Source organism: Typopeltis vanoorti, chromosome 17 (genome assembly GCF_054136105.1).
Source record: "Typopeltis vanoorti isolate ZY-2024b chromosome 17, IOZ_Tvanoo_1.0, whole genome shotgun sequence".
Classification (NCBI taxonomy): domain Eukaryota; kingdom Metazoa; phylum Arthropoda; class Arachnida; order Uropygi; family Thelyphonidae; genus Typopeltis; species Typopeltis vanoorti.
In genome coordinates, this window is record NC_143565.1 from 34,706,792 (window position 1) to 34,724,643 (window position 17,852).

Below are 17,852 nucleotides of genomic sequence, written 5' to 3' on the forward strand. Positions count from 1 at the left end.
TTTGCGCCTGAAAATATCTTCAGGACTGTGGTAAGGTAGTACAACACCAGGCAACTCGTAGCAAAGGTGGACCAAGTGTTTTACTTCTAACCCAGCTCTCAGATCCATAAGTTAAAATTGGTTTGAACACTGTCTTGTATACAGTTAATTTAGTGTTTTGACTAATTTTTGGATATATTTAGACATTAAAAATTAAAATGCTATTATTATTATAAAAAAATTGATCTTTGAATAGATCAGTTTGCAATCAAATGGATCACTTACTGCATTCATTTCATTAAAAATTATTATCATTATCTGAGACCTTCAGGGAGTCAAGGATTCCTTGACTGTAGGACACCAGCTGTCATACTTTCGCTTTAACTCATTCACATTAGATGCACTCACTATTTCAACAAATGGATTCCTTGTTCCCACCTTCCATATAATAAAAACTTTAATCAGCTACTATCCTGTAACATCCTTTCAAAAGTTTATTGACCTCTGTTATATGACCCCTCATCCTCCTGTTTAGCACTATCTGAAGGTCAAATATTCTCAATCTGTATACTCTGATCCAGGCTGTAAAATTCAATGCAGCGTCATAAATTTTTACAATGTTTTATTGCATCAATTTTACAGGAGTCACATCCGAAATTCAAAGAATTGTAAACTTGTATATAATAGATGTAAATAATAATATCAGCCCATATAAAATTAGCCCAGAAAAATTTACATGATACTGTAGATAGAAGATATATGAGTGTGTATTTCAAAAGAAAATCCCTTAGAGAGCAGACGTATGTTAGAATTACCTACATAAGTAATACAAAATGCCCATCTGTAGAGACCCCGAGGAATTAAACTTGCTAAAATAAAGTAAACAAGTATCTAAAAATAAAAGTTTAGGGGCGATTACCTTAGAGTTCGGAAATATATTTGATGTATCACTTGGCATAGGGTAGAATAGAAACCCATTGTAACCAAAGCAGTCCAACACAGCCGTCAAGGTCGATAGCAGAAGGGGTCAGTATACATCAGAAACTGTTACGCTATGTTGGAAAAGGGATTAAACTATACTTCAGGTAGATAGAAGTCGAACTTTCTAGAAGGAAAGGAGTTAGCACGTGATAGGTACGGGGATCTCAGACCTTAATTCAAAGTTTGCACGGAAATATCTGGGGTCTAAAAACTTCACGCAGGGTCCCGTGAGAGGCGAAATAAAAAGATCAGCAATGGACAGAAAAGGATCAACTGTCGTGACGTTGTTCTCTTGATGTTCAAATCTGCCATCTTGTTAAAAGTCACTTTCATAAAGTAAAGGAAAACTAATTGTAAATTGATCACTGATCTAAGGGTAGAGAAATTTCTATTATACTGTGCCACTCTATCCTTAGATAAGTCTATATGAAATAGTAGGATCAATTCAAAATTAGTTAGCAATCTTTTCATTCATTCAGGCCGAAGTATTTATTTTCTCTCTTTGGGATTCCTGCTAGATTCGAATTTTGTGAACGGTGCAGTACAAAGAATTTCAGGCAAATACAACAGTTAGGTTAACAAATAAAGCATTTAATATAGGTCATATAACACTTACATAAATTTTACTTCTAATTTTAAACAATAGAAATAAGTCAAACATTAAGTCAAGTCAATTATATTAGCACAATCTTCCAAGTCTTGACATACACCTTCTTAGCTTCTGGGTTATAAAGTTTTTACACTTAAATGAATATAATAGAACATCCAATCTAATTAGTTTTCACACATTTTTCAGTCATGTTATAAGTTCAAAATATTACAGGATCTAATAGCTGAAAATATCTTTCAAACAATTCCTATCTCCAACTCTCAATCACGAAGGGTTTCCACAGTTAAAGTTAATAATACACTATGATAGACCTTACCAGAAATGGTTCCTAGAACATCTATTATGTTGTGAGCAAACTTCTGGAATTTACTTATCACACTTAAAGAATAAAAACACATCTACAAAACTTATCCGCAGTTATACTTAAAGCACTATCAATTACGCTTCAGAATTCTTGACATCAATTAGGGCACTTCAACTATCCTTATTACCACTCATAAATTAATTAAAACACTGTGAGGTTCTCTTTAGGGCAAATTGGAAATAAGCTGCAATATTAGATCAGCTGGGTTTATTCAGAATTCTTCCTTGAATGTTCAGCTTTTTACTTTATCCGATTGTAGCTTTAATTTTCCTTCTATTATTATTGCTGATTTCAATTTCAGCTAACTATAAAATTCGTTACGTTCTTGCTCACTTATAAAAATTATCCACTTAACTCCTACCCTTAAGAACCTTTTATTTACTTCTACTTCTTTAGTTTATCACCTTACTTCCTTTTACTTCCAAGTTTCCGTCCCAACTCTTTTTTACTTTTATCTATTTTTTCTATTCTCTCTTCAGCCCACGCTCTGTTCCACTCGCGCTCGTTTATTTCACGCGTTTCCATGACAACAGACAAACATAAACATTCTCACCAATGTTAGATAAGGCTGTACTACTACATTGAGTCATTACATACGTTAAGCTTTATACACAAATAGGAATAATTAGAATATTTGCTTTTCAACAAATGCGTAGCTAATATTGCAAACACAAGTTTCTATAATATTGACATAACAATAAATAAAGTAGCTTAATAATAATTAATACAGAATCTATTTACCATTAACACATTTCTTTGATTAAATAATTAAATATTTGATATAATTAAGGTAGTTATATGATATCAAATTTTAATTTACGTTATTTACATTAAATAATATTTACAAACGTAGCCCTTGTGATGGAAAATCATGTTGGATTCTGAATCAAATAACATTTATTCTATTTTCTACATAATTAGAATCCAACACAACTATCATGCATTGGGAGACGACACAAGGAGAAGAGGGGAGGTCGATCCATGGAATCCCGGATGAATTCGTGGAGGGTAACCGGAGGCAAAACCTTATAGAACAAGTAGAGGCTCAGGACCCAGATGATAAGGCTATGACTGTCAGAATGTACGTCCTAGTGCCTACAATGCTGAAAGATCGAGCTCCGGCCCCGCAAGAAATTCCAGAGGAGAACGCGGTTTCCATGACGCGTCTAAAGCGATAGAGCAAGCCGTAACAATAGAGGGGGATCCAGAATAAGCCCGAAGAGAAGATACGACTAAAGTGCAATTGTGCCTATGAAAGAATTAATGTTGTTGTATGTGCGAAGTGTGCAATATACACAGGTGCCTCAGAAGAAAAGGCGCCTAAAAGATGTCAAAAAATATGAGATAAGAGTTTAAACGAACAATGAATGGACAGAATGGCACGTATAATTATGAAGAGGCACGAACATCGTCTTCCGTTTGGGCCCCTTGAGATCTTCCCGGAAACGAACAAATAAATTCTGAAATTGTATCTCTGGATCCGATTATATCACTGTAATTTTTGATTAAAATTTATGAAAATATACCTAAAATAGTTCTTTATTTTTTGATGTATCATAAATCAACTTATGATTAATTGTTGAGTTCCGTGTAAAAAAAATTTGTATAAGCAGGACTAATCCATAGGTAACATTATACTGCAAAGCAGTTTTCATTTGTTTTTCATTTCCTGTTCATTTTATTCACACTTTATTCAAAAAAAACTTTTTTGGAAAGGTGCCGAACATTAATCGCACACACAAGAAAAAGACTAGGCACTGGTGCTGCTCATAAGGAGTATTCCACAGGCCTGTCACCATCTTGGTCAATCATCTCTGAATCCTCTCTTCCACCTCCTGGTCCCTCAGCAAACCCCTGGTGACCAAATCTGTGCACAGTAGTGAAGATATGACCGAACCATAGTTTTATAAAGAGGGATAAATAACTTCCCTATATAACTTATATATAACTTTCCAAAGCACATAACCTTACATTTCGCAATACTAAAATTAATAACCATTATCCTTTGCCCACAATGCCAATTTATTTAAATCATCCTGCAGGATATTTACATCACCTTTGTCAACTATTGCTCTTCCCAGTTTTGCATCATCAGCAAGCAATTGAATATCCCCTATTAAATCTTTCCCTATGTCATTGATGTACAAATTAAAGAATAGTGGTTCTAGTACCGAACCTTGAGGTACTCCACTAGTCATCATCATTCTCCTAGATTCCATTCCACCATATACTACTCTCTGGTGTCCATCTATCAGCCACTCCTTATGCATGCTAGCCTCATATCCATTTCCATTTGCTTCAGCTTTTGTAATGTGTGGTATTCTGTCAAATGCCTTGGCAAAGTCAAGCAGTATCATGGTGCAGCCATTATCTTTATCCAATTCTGCTGTTTTATTATAAAATATGAATAAGTTACTAAAACAGGACCTACCCTTTACAAATCCATGCTGCCCACTATAGAGTATTGCATCCCTATCCACCCACTGTTGTATTTTGCCTTTCACCAATACTTTAACAACCACTCTGGATATATTAATTGGTCTGTAGTTTGCTACTTCTGTCTTGGAGTCACCTTTATGCAGTGGTACTATCTTACCCCCTTTCCACTCCCTTGGAAAGGGGGTAAGATAGTTCTTCAATCTAATTCTCAGCCTGAGCTGAGAATTAGATTGAAGAACTTCGTCAGAGGCAATGCCAATTCTCTTGCACATTCACATAGTAAACGGACCGATATTCCGTATCAGTCCCACTGCTGTGTTCACATTCATATTTTTTAATATGCTGAACACCTCCTGTTCACCTACCTCAATGTTAATGTGCATTTCTAGAACCTCATCAATTGTAAAATCACCACCTGGATGATACGCCTTCGCAAAATGATCACTCAGCAACTCAACTATTTCTTTTGGTTCAGTTACCTTTCTACCATGAACATCGTTTAAAATCATTCTACCAGAGTCATTTTTCCTCTGACTTGCTACATAATGAAAAAACTCTATTGGATTTACTTTGGCCTGTTTGGCTAATTCTCTCTCATAGTCTGATTTGGTCTTTCTTATTTTTGCAGCTCTTGCTTTATATCTCTACTTATCCACTTAATTAATGCTAGATGTAAATACAGTATTTAAACAATGCACAACTAAATAAAAAAAGAAATTAATTGTGCTCTTCTCACAACATTAATTCATTACAACAGAGACTGGTAACTGGAAAGATAAAATTTTAGTTTACACTGATTTCATGAAATAAAAATGTATCGGACATCTGTAAACACACATTGATGGTCTATCCAATAGTAAAAAACAAAGTACTGTTTAAAATATTATTATTATTATTATTATTATCATCATCATTCGACCTCCATGGAGCCAGAGACGCATTGTGGGAGGTACGCACTATTGCATACAATGCTCATCCAGCCGGGCCTTAAAATGATTGAGTGTGTCTACATTTCGAGAGCAAGAGTGAAAGCAGAAGGTGACCTGTCAGACCTGTTTCAAGTACAGACCGGCATGAAGCAGGGTGATTGGCTTTCTCCGATTCTCTTCAATTTAGTGCTGGAAAAAGTAATTAGAAGTACACAGCAAGTAGTGGAAGGAGTTGACATGCGGGTGCAAGTCAGGATTCATAGCTACGTGGACAACTTGAACGTCATGGTGCATCAACGGGACGATGCAGTGGCATTGGTTACTGCCATTGACGAAGCTGCAGAAGACGTTGGCATGAAGATAAATGCCAAGAAGACGAGTACCTTTTCATGAGTTGTTATGCTGCTCAAGATCTGGAGGGAGCTGCTCAGTTTGAGAGGGTGACGGAATTCAGGTACCTAGGGTCTATCTTGACTGAAGACAACAAAGCGAAGCTGATGTCCAGAGTCGGGTGAATGCCACGAATGTGGCCTACTATCAAGTGCGCTCCCCTTTTTGCCTCACATATACTGTCTTGGACTACAAATGTGAGACTATACAAGACTCTGATTAGACCTATTCTCCTCTAGGGTGCTGAAGCGTAGACTCTCACGGTGAGGCAAGCCAACCACCTGAGAGTATTCGAGAACAAGATGCTACAACGTATCTATGGAGGGGTCATGGCAGACGGATCTCCTTTTTGGTCTCCTCTTTCAGGGAGACCAAAAAGGAGATGGGCGGATCAAGAGGAGGAGGACCTGCAGGTTGTCGGGCTGGAGACCAAAACATGGCAGAGAGTCGCAGAGGACTATGCCCAGTGGGAGTCACATGGTTCTTGAGGCCAAAAGTCCCCCCCCCCCAAGGCTGATAGTGCCTTGATAAGTCAAGTAAATCAAATATCTACAACAGAATCAGGCAATGCATTCCAACCACCCTCCATGCAAAGAACCTTTTCCTCATTCACTGCTCACACCCTTATTATACAGTTTCCAGTGATGGCAAATGGTTCTACCCCTTCTCCCATTCTATGAAAAATCTCTTCCATGTCAACCTGATAACAACCCTTGACTAGCTTATATGTCTTAATCGTATCCTCCCTCTTCCTCCTATTCACGAGTCTCTGCAACTTACATTCTCTCTATCTGTCCTCGTACTCCACATTCTAAAGACCACCTTTGTGAATCTTCTCTGAACCCTTTCTAACATATCCTCATCACCATGAAAACCTGGCAACCAAATCTGTGCTCATTAATCCATATGAGGCCTGATCAACGCCTTATTCAATGGCATCATAACCTTTCTATTTCTGCATGTCCGGGTCCTCCACATCGTTGCCATTATCTGATGTGATAATGGCACAAGTTGTGATGTCTTCACAACTTGTGCAATGTGGCCTCTGAATTTCATGTCCTTGTCCACCATTACTCCTATATCTGTTATCTCCTTTACTTTAAAGTTTCCCATCAAGTGTGTACTTTTCATCCCAGAAATCCCATCGTTGCTTAAGCATTCCATTCAATGGTATCCTATCCCATAGCATCCCATGATGCTAATTATTATTATCGGCAGGTCACTGCCCATACTGGTTTCGACCTTTATTGAGGTCTCATCAGTGGGAGCCAGACCCATAAGCGATACCAAGGTTGAAATAATGCAGAAGTCATATTTCCATATACGAGTAGCCAAAAGGTTTCTTGGCATCTTTAATTTATACTATAACCAAGTGGGAAAACTTCAAACAAAAAAAAAATCCTTCATTTCACAAACAACAGGAAAAAAAATAAATGATTCAATATTGTATGTAAAGAGGCCACAAAGAAACATAATAAGATGTTTCTTTATACCCTCTTCGCAGTTAAAAATGCTACAGAACCAATCACCAGAATTACTCAGAATTATAGGACCTGCAGAAATACTGCATCGAGGAAAAGGCTGACAGAGAAAAAACTTAATTGAAGAAATTGAAAATAATACAAATAACTCAAAGAGGTTTTTCAGATTCAGTTGGATACTTAAAACAGGATGTCCACCACAAACTCGAATATGGAAAATATGAACAATATTAATATTGTTCCTTCAAATTGGGGGAACACTGTTTACCAAGATTTATGAACTCATAGCAAAAAAGAAGAAATCCCAGTTGTTTAGACACAGCCATTCTGTGCCTGATTCTCTGATAACGAGTAATGATAGAAGTATTTCTCTCTCTCTCTCTCTCTCTCTCTTGGACACCTGCTACAAAATACTGCCAAGACTGATCTGGAAAAGAATTAATATATATTTTCAAGCATCATAGGAGAGTATTAGTGTAGCTTCTGCAAGGGTAAATCGACAACTGTCACAATTTCATTCACCAGCAATTGGTAGAAAAAACATTAGGAATTTGTTAAAGAATTGCATCTAGTATTTGTGGACAATATTGTGCCCACCTTTGTGTGAATTTGTCATCAAAACACACTATGGGATGCAATGAGACTTTTTTAGAATACCTCAGAAGTATATAAATATGATATATGTTAATTGCCACACCCTCTATAAGGTATATTTCCTCCAGGAACATTCATCAATCTGGACTCTGCCAAGATACTCTCACCGATCCTGTTCAGTCTGGCATTGGAAAAAGTCTTTAGAGACCTAAATGAAAAAAGGAGGATGGAAATGAATGGGAACAACATCCTATGAGCTAATGCTGATAACATTGTTATCCTTTTAGACTCTCATCGGGATGTTATGCAAACTATGGCTAATTGAGTCAAGGCATGTAAGACTATGGGTCTTGTCAAAAACTAGGAAAAGACAATTTTGCATTTCAAGGACCCATCAAGACTGATCTTGCTTGGTTATTGATAATGATATCTTTCAGCAAGTGAATAATTTTAACTATCTAGTAGTCAACATTAATAGTTATAGTGATATGCATCAGGAAATAGAGGAGAGAATTGAGAAGGCCAATTGTGGATATTTTTCAATTTTATAACTCCTAAAGTCTAAAATATTATCAATAAAATTCAAATAAAAACATCATTTAAGCTATCTATGACTGATATTAACCTATGCTTGTGAAACATGGTCAACGACAAAGGTTGATAATCAAAAACCAATCACATTTTAAAGGAAAGTACCAAGAATAAATAATCCTTTATCCAAGTGGTTATTTACTCTCCAAACATTACCAAACCACTCAGTTCTCTTACTTCTTATAAATGATAGGATAGTGGATCTTTGAAACAAGATTTTCAATTCCTCATTATGTTTTCATTCTTACAGTCCAGCATTTTGATTCTAAGATGGTCCATCAAAATGCTGAACTGTATGAATGAAAACATAATGAGGAATTGAAAATCTTGTTTCAAAGATCCACTATCCTATCATTTATAAGAAGTAAGAGAACTGAGTGGTTTGGTCATGTTTGGAGAGCAGATAACCACTTGGATAAAGGATTAAACCAAATATATAATTGGTAGCATAGCCAATTGAAAAAACTTCCAACTTATCTCTAATCCAGAGAATTTTAATAATAAGGTGTGATACCTTTTGGCAACTGGCATATGGAAATATGACCTCTCCATTACTTCCACCAGACCCTTATCACCACCTCTAGATCTGGCTCCCACTGATGAGACCTCAGTAAAGGTCAAAACCAGTGATCCTTCCCTTAATGCATAGCATTATACATGTCCACAAGGATATGTGCTTTGCATTATGGCATACTAAGGCAAGTGATAAGAACTTATACCACCTTTGCCACGAGTTGCCCCAGTCCTGAAAATACTTCAGGCACAAACTTTGTTTGCTTTCACTTGGATAAAGGATTAAACCAAATATATAATTGGGCGCAGATAACCAGTTAATCAAACAAGTACTTACAAATAAAATTGACAAGAAAAGACCCACATGCAGACCCTTAACATAGTAGATGGATGGATGTGGTAATGAAAGACTTAACAGCTAGATGAACATTTTACACTAGATGCAGCTTATGAACAAGACAGATGGAGAAACCTAGTGATGGCAGTATTAGACATAAATGGTCCATTAAGCTGTTGAAGAAGAAACAAACAACCAGTGCAACCTGTGCCTTTCTCATCTGTGACTCGTCATCAGATTGGTCCTTCTCTCCATCACAGTCCTGTCCTTCTCAGACCCAACTGATCTTGATGCATTTCAGGCCATCTTCCTATTGGCCACTCTGTAGACACGTTCACTACTGCTCCCATTGTGACATTCCCTATATTTGATTCCACTGTCTGTCCATGTAATTTTTATTTCTCGCTCTCAGATCTATTGTTTACCTTCAGTTCTCTCATTCCTACCCCCTCCTCCTAACAACAGCCACTTCAAATGTCTCGCATGCCAAATTTCACCACCTGTGTACAGCTCATTGTACACATTAACAAACTGCAGCTTCTTCTTTTCATACAACTCTGCTAGAAAACCATTCATTATCCACAATTGTCATATCATATACTTTACCTCCTCCTCCTACACTCCTTCTCTTCCTTTAATTTCCCCTCCATGTGAAGCACCTGTTCGTGATGGAGGGAATCTCCCAGTGATGGTACTGGCCCTTTTTTATTCTTCCTATTTTTCTTTGCTTTTCTTCCCATATTCTTTGTTCTACTCCTGAGTCTTTTTTCACTATCCTTATTTCTAGACCACCATCATTGGGATCCAACACCCTGCTGCCATGTTTGCCGTGCGGTGCAACCCGTGGACATCCAGAAAGGGGGATTCTGGTAGTCTTGCACTACTTCGGCAAGATGGGCAGCCCTGGATCAAGACGGGCAGCCCAGGCCCAGCCAGGATCAATCGACTGGTGGGCTTGCCTGCAATCATCAACAGTGTTGCCGTAAGTCGCTCACCCCATGGGCCGGGGTCAGGATTCTAGGCTTGCTGTAATGTCCAGGATAGCCCTGGCATTCCACTCCTGAGCACAGGCATTGCTTGCCAGTAATCACAATAACACCTCATAAAACACTCAATTCCTGTAGAGAAGTAATATCAGAATGGGATCTCCTTGATGTTCCTGATGAGGAGATATGTTCAGAACTTAAAGATCAAGGAATGATGGGTGTGAGGTACATCCTGATACGTAAGGATGGTTGCCTGGTTTCAACCAAGAATATTGTCCTTACTTTTGATACACCTAAGCCTCCAACATCTGTAAAAGCAGGGTATCTCAGATGTCCTGTTAGAATGTACATCCCTAACCTGCTAAGATACTTTAAATGCTAGAGATATGGACATGCCCAAACTGTCTGCTGTGGTTCTACTACCTGTGCCCGATGTGGTAGTAAAGAACATGATAACAAATCTTGCTGTGCATAAAAAGCTAAATGTGTCAACTGTCAGGGAAATCATCACGCTTACTCCCGTACATGTCAGAAGTGGAAAGATAAATAAGAAATACAAAAAATGAAAACAGAGCAAAACATCACATATCAGGATGCAAAAAGAAAGCTAGCCACCATCATATCTGTTCTGAGATCCTCTTATGCTGAGAAGGTAACAATTAAGAAAGTGCCAACACCATCTCAAACTTGTATATCTGTTCCACCATCTGATAATTTTACCATACCTGCATCTTATGATCGTGAGTGCTTCTCTGTTGAGCTTATTAATCACATGACCTATGGCCTTACTCCAGAGACAACTTCAAAAATGATTCCACTCAATGAAAACCCACTTGTTAAAAAAATTATGGCAAAGATATCACTCAAAGATAAACCACCAGACACTCCCACAGAAAAAATTGATACTTCAGTACCCACTGAAAGTAAACTAAACTTACCCAATTGACCCTAACACATCAGATGTATTGAATATTCCACCAGAGGAAGAGATAGACACTGGCCATTTATACTTTCCCAAAATAATTGATAAATATAAATCTGACCAAGGTAAGCCCTCAACCCCTTGAAAACTAGACAAGTCTATAAAACCAAAACAATAGGAAAATTTTTACAATGGAAGTGTCATGGATTTTGCTAGAATATTGATGATATCAAGATTTTATTGCAGATACACAAACCTTTTTGTTTCTGTTTACAGGAAACATACTTAAGATCCTCATTGGGTCTTAAGTATGAAAATATGAAAAATACCTTTAAGAATTTCACTGTTGTACGTAAGGACAGCATTGGAGGTGGTCCTGCTCATAGAGGAGGAGTAGCTATCCTAGTGGGCAGTCGTATTCCTTTCCATCATGTCCAACTTAATACTGCTCTGGAAGCAGTAGCGATGTACCTTTCTGTGGATTTCTTATTATAGTATGTTCAATTTATTTACCACTGAGTGCTGAGTTAAATGAAATTGATCTTGATAATCTTATCTTGCACTGTCTGAACCCATACTTTTGATGGGTGATTTTATTGGTCACAATAAACAAAGTAGTGTTTTTGCTCTACTCTGTGGTGGTAGCACCAACACTAATAGACAAGGTCGAATCATTGAAGGAATCTTTGATAATAATAACCTCTCCCTTTTAAATAATAAACTCAATACTTTCTTCCATATGCCTACCCGTTCATATTCTGCAATTGATCTTACAATCTGCTCCCCTTCCATTCTTCCACTGCTCACATGGGACACTGAAGAAAACATATATATGGAAATTATCACTTTCCTGTTCTTTGCACAATGTCATCACAGGAATCATGTTCACCCATATGGATACCTATATGGAAAAATCGACCAGCCTGACTGGAACATTTTTTCTCATTTTGCAAAATTTAATGCTGATGCTGTCAGTCAAACACCTATCAATGAAGCGATAAAGTATATCTTCTTCTTCAAGTGTCATCCTCTAGAAGGAGGTTGGCAACCATGTCATGGAACTTTTTTCTTTCTTTTGCTGCTCTGGAACATTTATGGTAATTCAAGCCTGTCCAATCCTTAATGTCTTCAAACCACATTCTCCTTGGTCTACCTCTCGCTCTTTTTCCATCCAGTTTCCCTTCTAATATTAATTTCTGAATGCCTTCTTGTTTAGTTAGATGTTCAAAATATTTAAGTTTTTGTTCTTTAATTATTTTCATTAATGTTCTTTTCATTTTTGCTTTCTTTAAAAGATCTTCATTTTTCTTATTTAAGTTAAAGGGATATTACATCCCATATTGTTTCTTAGCCGAATAAGAAACTCAAAGAGTTCATGCCAAATATAGAAACTATATAAAGTTCGGCAATTCCAAGTGTAACCAAATACCTGGATACTGCAGCAACTGACCCTTTAGGTAGTGCAAGCTGAGGCAACTCATATCAAAGTTGGAGCAAGCTCCGATCACTATTCTTGAAATTTTCCCATAATGTGAACTTAGCTCCTAGGAGCTGTATTATTGTTCTACATTATAAGAGAAGGTCACTACCCAGACCAGTTTCAACCTTTATTGAGGTCTCATCAGTGAGTAGGTAGACCTAGTTAATACCAAGTTTGTAGCGAACAGAACTTACAACCCTTCTATGAGTATTGCCGAGAGGTGTCCTAATAAATTATTAGATATATGAAGAGCCAAAGGCTTCAATTCGGCGACATATGACTTGTTTAAGTTAAGGGATATTACATCCCATATCGTTTCTTAGCCGAATAAGAAACTCAAAGAGTTTCATGCTGAATATAGTAGAGACTGTATAAAGTTCGGCGATTCCAAGCATAAGCAAATACCTGGATACTGCAGCAACTGACTCTTAAGGTAGTGCAAGCTGAGGCAACTCATATCAAAGGTGGAGCAAGCTCCAATCATTCTTCTTGATATTTACCCATAATGTGAACTTAGCTCCAAGGAGCTGTATTATTGTTCTACATTATGAAAAAATCACTACCCAGACCAGTTTCAACCTTTATTGGGGTCTCATCAGTGACCTCAATAAAGGTTGAGTAGGTAGACCTAGTTAATAATAATAATAATAATAATACCAAGTTTGTAGCGAACAGAACTTACATCCATTCTATGAGAATTGCCAAGAGGTGTCCTAATAAATTTCTAATTATATGAAGAGCCAAAGGCTTTAATTCGGCAACATAACTTATTTAAGTTAAAGGGATATTACATCCCATATTGTTTCTTAGGCGAATAAGAAACTCAAAGAGTTTCATGCCAAATATAGAAACTATATAAAGTTAGGCGATTCCAAGCGTAAGCAAATACCTGGATACTGCAGCAACTGACCCTTTAGGTAGTGCAAGCTGAGGCAACTCATATCAAAGGTGGAGCAAGCTCCAATCACTTTTCTGGATATTTACCCATAATGTGAACTTAGCTCCTAGGAGCTGTATTATTGTTCTACATTATGAAAGAAGGTCACTACCCAGACCGGTTTCAACCTTTATTAAGGTCTCATCAGTGAGTAGGTAGACCTAGTTAATAATACCAAGTTTGTAGCGAACAGAACTTACATCTCTTCTATGAGAATTGCCAAGAGGCTCTTCATATAATTAGAAATTTATTAGGACACCTCTTGGCAATTCTCATAGAAGGGATGTAAGTTCTGTTCGCTACAAACTTGGTATTATTAACTAGGTCTACCTACTCACTGATGAGACCTCAATAAAGGTTGAAACCGGTCTGGGTAGTGACCTTCTTTCATAATGTAGAACAATAATACAGCTCCTAGGAGCTAAGTTCATTATGGATATATATCAAGAATAGTGATCGGATCTTTCTCCACCTTTGATATGAGTTGCATCAGCTTGCACTACCTAAAGGGTCAGTTGCTGCAGTATCCAGGTATTTGCTTACACTTGGAATTGCCGAAATTTATATAGTTTCTATATTCGGCATGAAACTCTTTGAGTTTCTTATTCGGCTAAGAACCAATATGGGATGTAATATCCCTTTGACTTAAATAAGTTATGTTGCCGAATTGAAGCATTTGGCTCTTCATATAATCTTCATTTTTCATTTTCTCTGTCCATGATATTTTCAACATTCTTCTGATAGTCCACAGTTCAAAAGCTTCTAATTTTTTCTTTGCTTCTTTATTTAGTGTCCATGTTTGACTGTTGTAGAGAAGACTTGACCATATATATTATTATTATTATTACATAGCACCTCCAGGGAGTCCAAAGACTCATCGAGGGAAGACACCTACTCTACAACTCTCCATCTTAGCCACTCCACCAACAGCAAGTACCTTCATCATCTACACCAACGCCATCCACCGCTGACCACCACCACCACTACTAGTATTTTCACAGACAAACATCGCAGCCTTTTGGCTGAACAGCAGATACGCTAACCACTCAGCCAACCAGGCCAGCGGTTTTGATGATCATCTTCAGATTCAGCGATAAGGACTGTGTTCATTATCTGGAAAGATAAGGAAGATACCTTACATGAGTTCCTCCAAAAAATTAACTCCTTCCATCATAAAATTAAATTCACATTAGAAATGGAAAACAATCATCATTTACCCTTTTTAGATGTACTAGTTGAAAAAAAAAAAAAGATAATGGAAATATCAAACTTACAATATATCGTAAACCTACAGATACTGGATGTTATCTCCATTATACATCCAATTATCACTATGCACAGAAACTGAGCATTATATATATGCTAAAAAACAGAGCCAAAAATATCATCACAGAGGAAAAAGACGTACTTGCTGAGCTTTCTCTTATATCAAAAACTCTATCACAAAATGGTTATCCTCGAAATGTAATGAACAAAATTTTCTATAGAAACAACCTCGGACGACTCAGTACATATCATCCATCGTCATACCCTATGCTGGATCAGTCATCACCAAAATAGCAAGAGTCATGAGACCTTTTAACATCAGAGTTGTTTTTAAACCTACCACAACTACAAGACAGCTATTAAGATCCCTAAGGATAGTGTCGCTTTCTACAAATATGCAAGTGTTGATAGCATACCATATACGTGTGGGCTTACCTACATAGACCAAACTTCAAGAAGCCTAGTAATTTGAAAGACGGAACATGTCGGAGATGTCAATCATAATAGAACAGACACCTCAGGGTTAGCACATCATTTCTCAACTTCAAACCATTCAATAGATTGGGATAACAGTTCCATGTCATATATCAAAGAGGATTTTAGATGTAGAACCTTTAAAGAAGCTGCAGTAGTCCTACAAACAGGAAATAACCTCGATAGAAACCAGGGAATAATATTAAAAGACGTGTGGAAAAATTTGTTAAATTCATTAAGTTTAACGGGAACTAAATTACGTGAAAAATTATAAAATGCGACTTAATAACAATAACTAAGTCTTCGTGCCTTATGCGTGTGATGTCACGCATGCTCTACAATTTGTCTAACTGTTTTTAAACTGTTACTTCATTCTTTTGTTTTTTGCATTTAATGCTAGCATAACCTTTCTCGTCTTGACAATGCTAGACAGTTACAGCTAGCGAAACTAGTAGACATTATGTATAAATGTTTATTAAATCCATGGTTGTAAAAATCAAATAGTATGTTTCAATTTTAATGAAAAGGACCAAATAACAACTTTTAACTTGCTCACTATATATATTATACAGTAAGGATGATAAGACACGTCCTTGTCTTACTCCTTTTTTGATTACAAAGTTGTCAGAATATGCATTTTTATACCATATTAAGGCCATTTGATTCCAGTATATATTTGTAATTATATGTAGATCTTTTCCTTTTAATCCATTATTCTGTAGATATGTATTAATTTCTTGTGATCCATTGAATCAAATGCTTTGGTGTAATCAATAAAACAAAGATATATGCTTTTCTGGTTATCGAGGCTTCTTTCACATGTTTTCAAATTGAAAATTCCTTCTCTTGTACCTTTGTCTGTTTGAAAACCTGATTGAGTGTGTTCTATTTTTCTATTGACAAAGTGCCTTTTATTCTTCCTATGATTATTCTCAGTAGTAATTTTGTAACATGGCTTGTTAAACTTATTAGTCTATATTCTGAACATTCAAAAGTTCTTGGAAGTTTGGGAATAGTGACAAAGATGGATTTCCTTAGATCATCAGGGATGTATCCTGTATCATAGATGTCATTATTGTGTTTTCATTTAATTTCTTTCACAATTCGATAGGGATCAGTCAGGGCCTGGTGTTTTGCCTGTTTTCATTTGACTTAGAGCATATTCTATTTCTTCATATGTAATTGATTCACCATTCATATTTTGTATATCTAGTGTGTCTGTGCAGTCAGAGTCAAACAGTTTTTTTTCGTATTCTTTCCATCTTTGTAAGATATCTTGTGTCTCAAATAGCATTTTTCCATTTTGATCTTTTATACAAAAATTATGGTTGGAATTTTTTTTTTTATTTGTCAGAACTTGGATTGACTTATGCATTTCTTTACTATTGTGTTTGTTGTTCAGTTCCTCTATTTCTTTACATTTTTCATTCAGCCACTTGTCTTTAGCCTTCCTGCATTCATTTTTTATAATTTTACTGAGTATTTTATACTATTGTGTACTTTTCTTTTTTCGTCTTTCGTTCATAAGTTCTAATATTGATTCTGTCATCCAGGGTTTTTTCGTATTGTATTTAATTTTTGGAATAATCTTGTTAGCTGTCTCATATATTACACTTCAAAAATTTGACCATCTGTTTTCAATTTCCTCTGTGTTGCAAAGTATATTGCAGGGTCGGCTCATGCATAGGCACTGCGGAACTGCAGCACCTCCAATTTTTCTCGATACATAAATATATTTATTAATTTATTTATATTTGCTTGTAATATTTAATTTTATCATCAACAATCCTATACAATTCTCTTATTTTGTATAAAAAATAATAAAACTCCATGTTGTAGCACTTAGGAGGGCGAATGACCTAGCAGCACTATGTTTACCAGTGTCATATTGCTTCGCGCGCAAGCATATGCATGTCATAGTGAGATGTGAGCTATTAGCGTAGTGCACTGTCCGTCACGCAGTTCCATTGTTATTTATATGCAGTTTGCGCCAGTAGTAGAGCATTCGTAGTGCTTATTGTGTTTACTCCGTCTCTTTAAATATTTGGACATTACAATTAAATACACAACATTTGTTATAGTTTTGTATTTTAGAACATTATTGGGGTTATGATAATGGATTTTATTTTCAAGTAATTTTGAATTATACTAAACTGTATAATTTTATCGATAATAAACAATATTTTTTCATGAAACAAAATTAGAAGAATATATTTTATTTTTAAGTAATTTTGAATTATACTAAACCGTATAATTTTATCGATAATAAACAATATTTTTTCATGTTTAATTTATTTTAAAATTTTTACCATAATTTTGATATTTTATCCAAACACGTATACACTGTACTTACAATGTGTATGTATATTTTGAAAGTTGCAGCACCCCCACGATTTCAAGCCACGAGCCGCCACTGGTATATTGTCTGCCGTTTTATATCCTTTGTGATCTAGTTTTTTCCTAATTTCTGAGTTATACACCATTAAGTTGTCAGGTATATTCAGAGCTGTCAAGTCTTTCAGTATGATTGTTTTTAGAAATGTTTTTTAGCTTCATTTTTAAAGTAGACACAACAGGGT

The 17,852-nt window shown here is 36.2% G+C and overlaps 1 protein-coding gene across 1 annotated transcript in view; it reads left to right on the top strand.

The window, feature by feature from the left end:
- The window catches only part of LOC150097283 (uncharacterized), a 172,254-nt gene that overhangs the window by 13,192 nt on the left and 141,210 nt on the right, over positions 1 to 17,852 (top strand). The gene's annotated exons all lie outside the window — the stretch shown is intronic.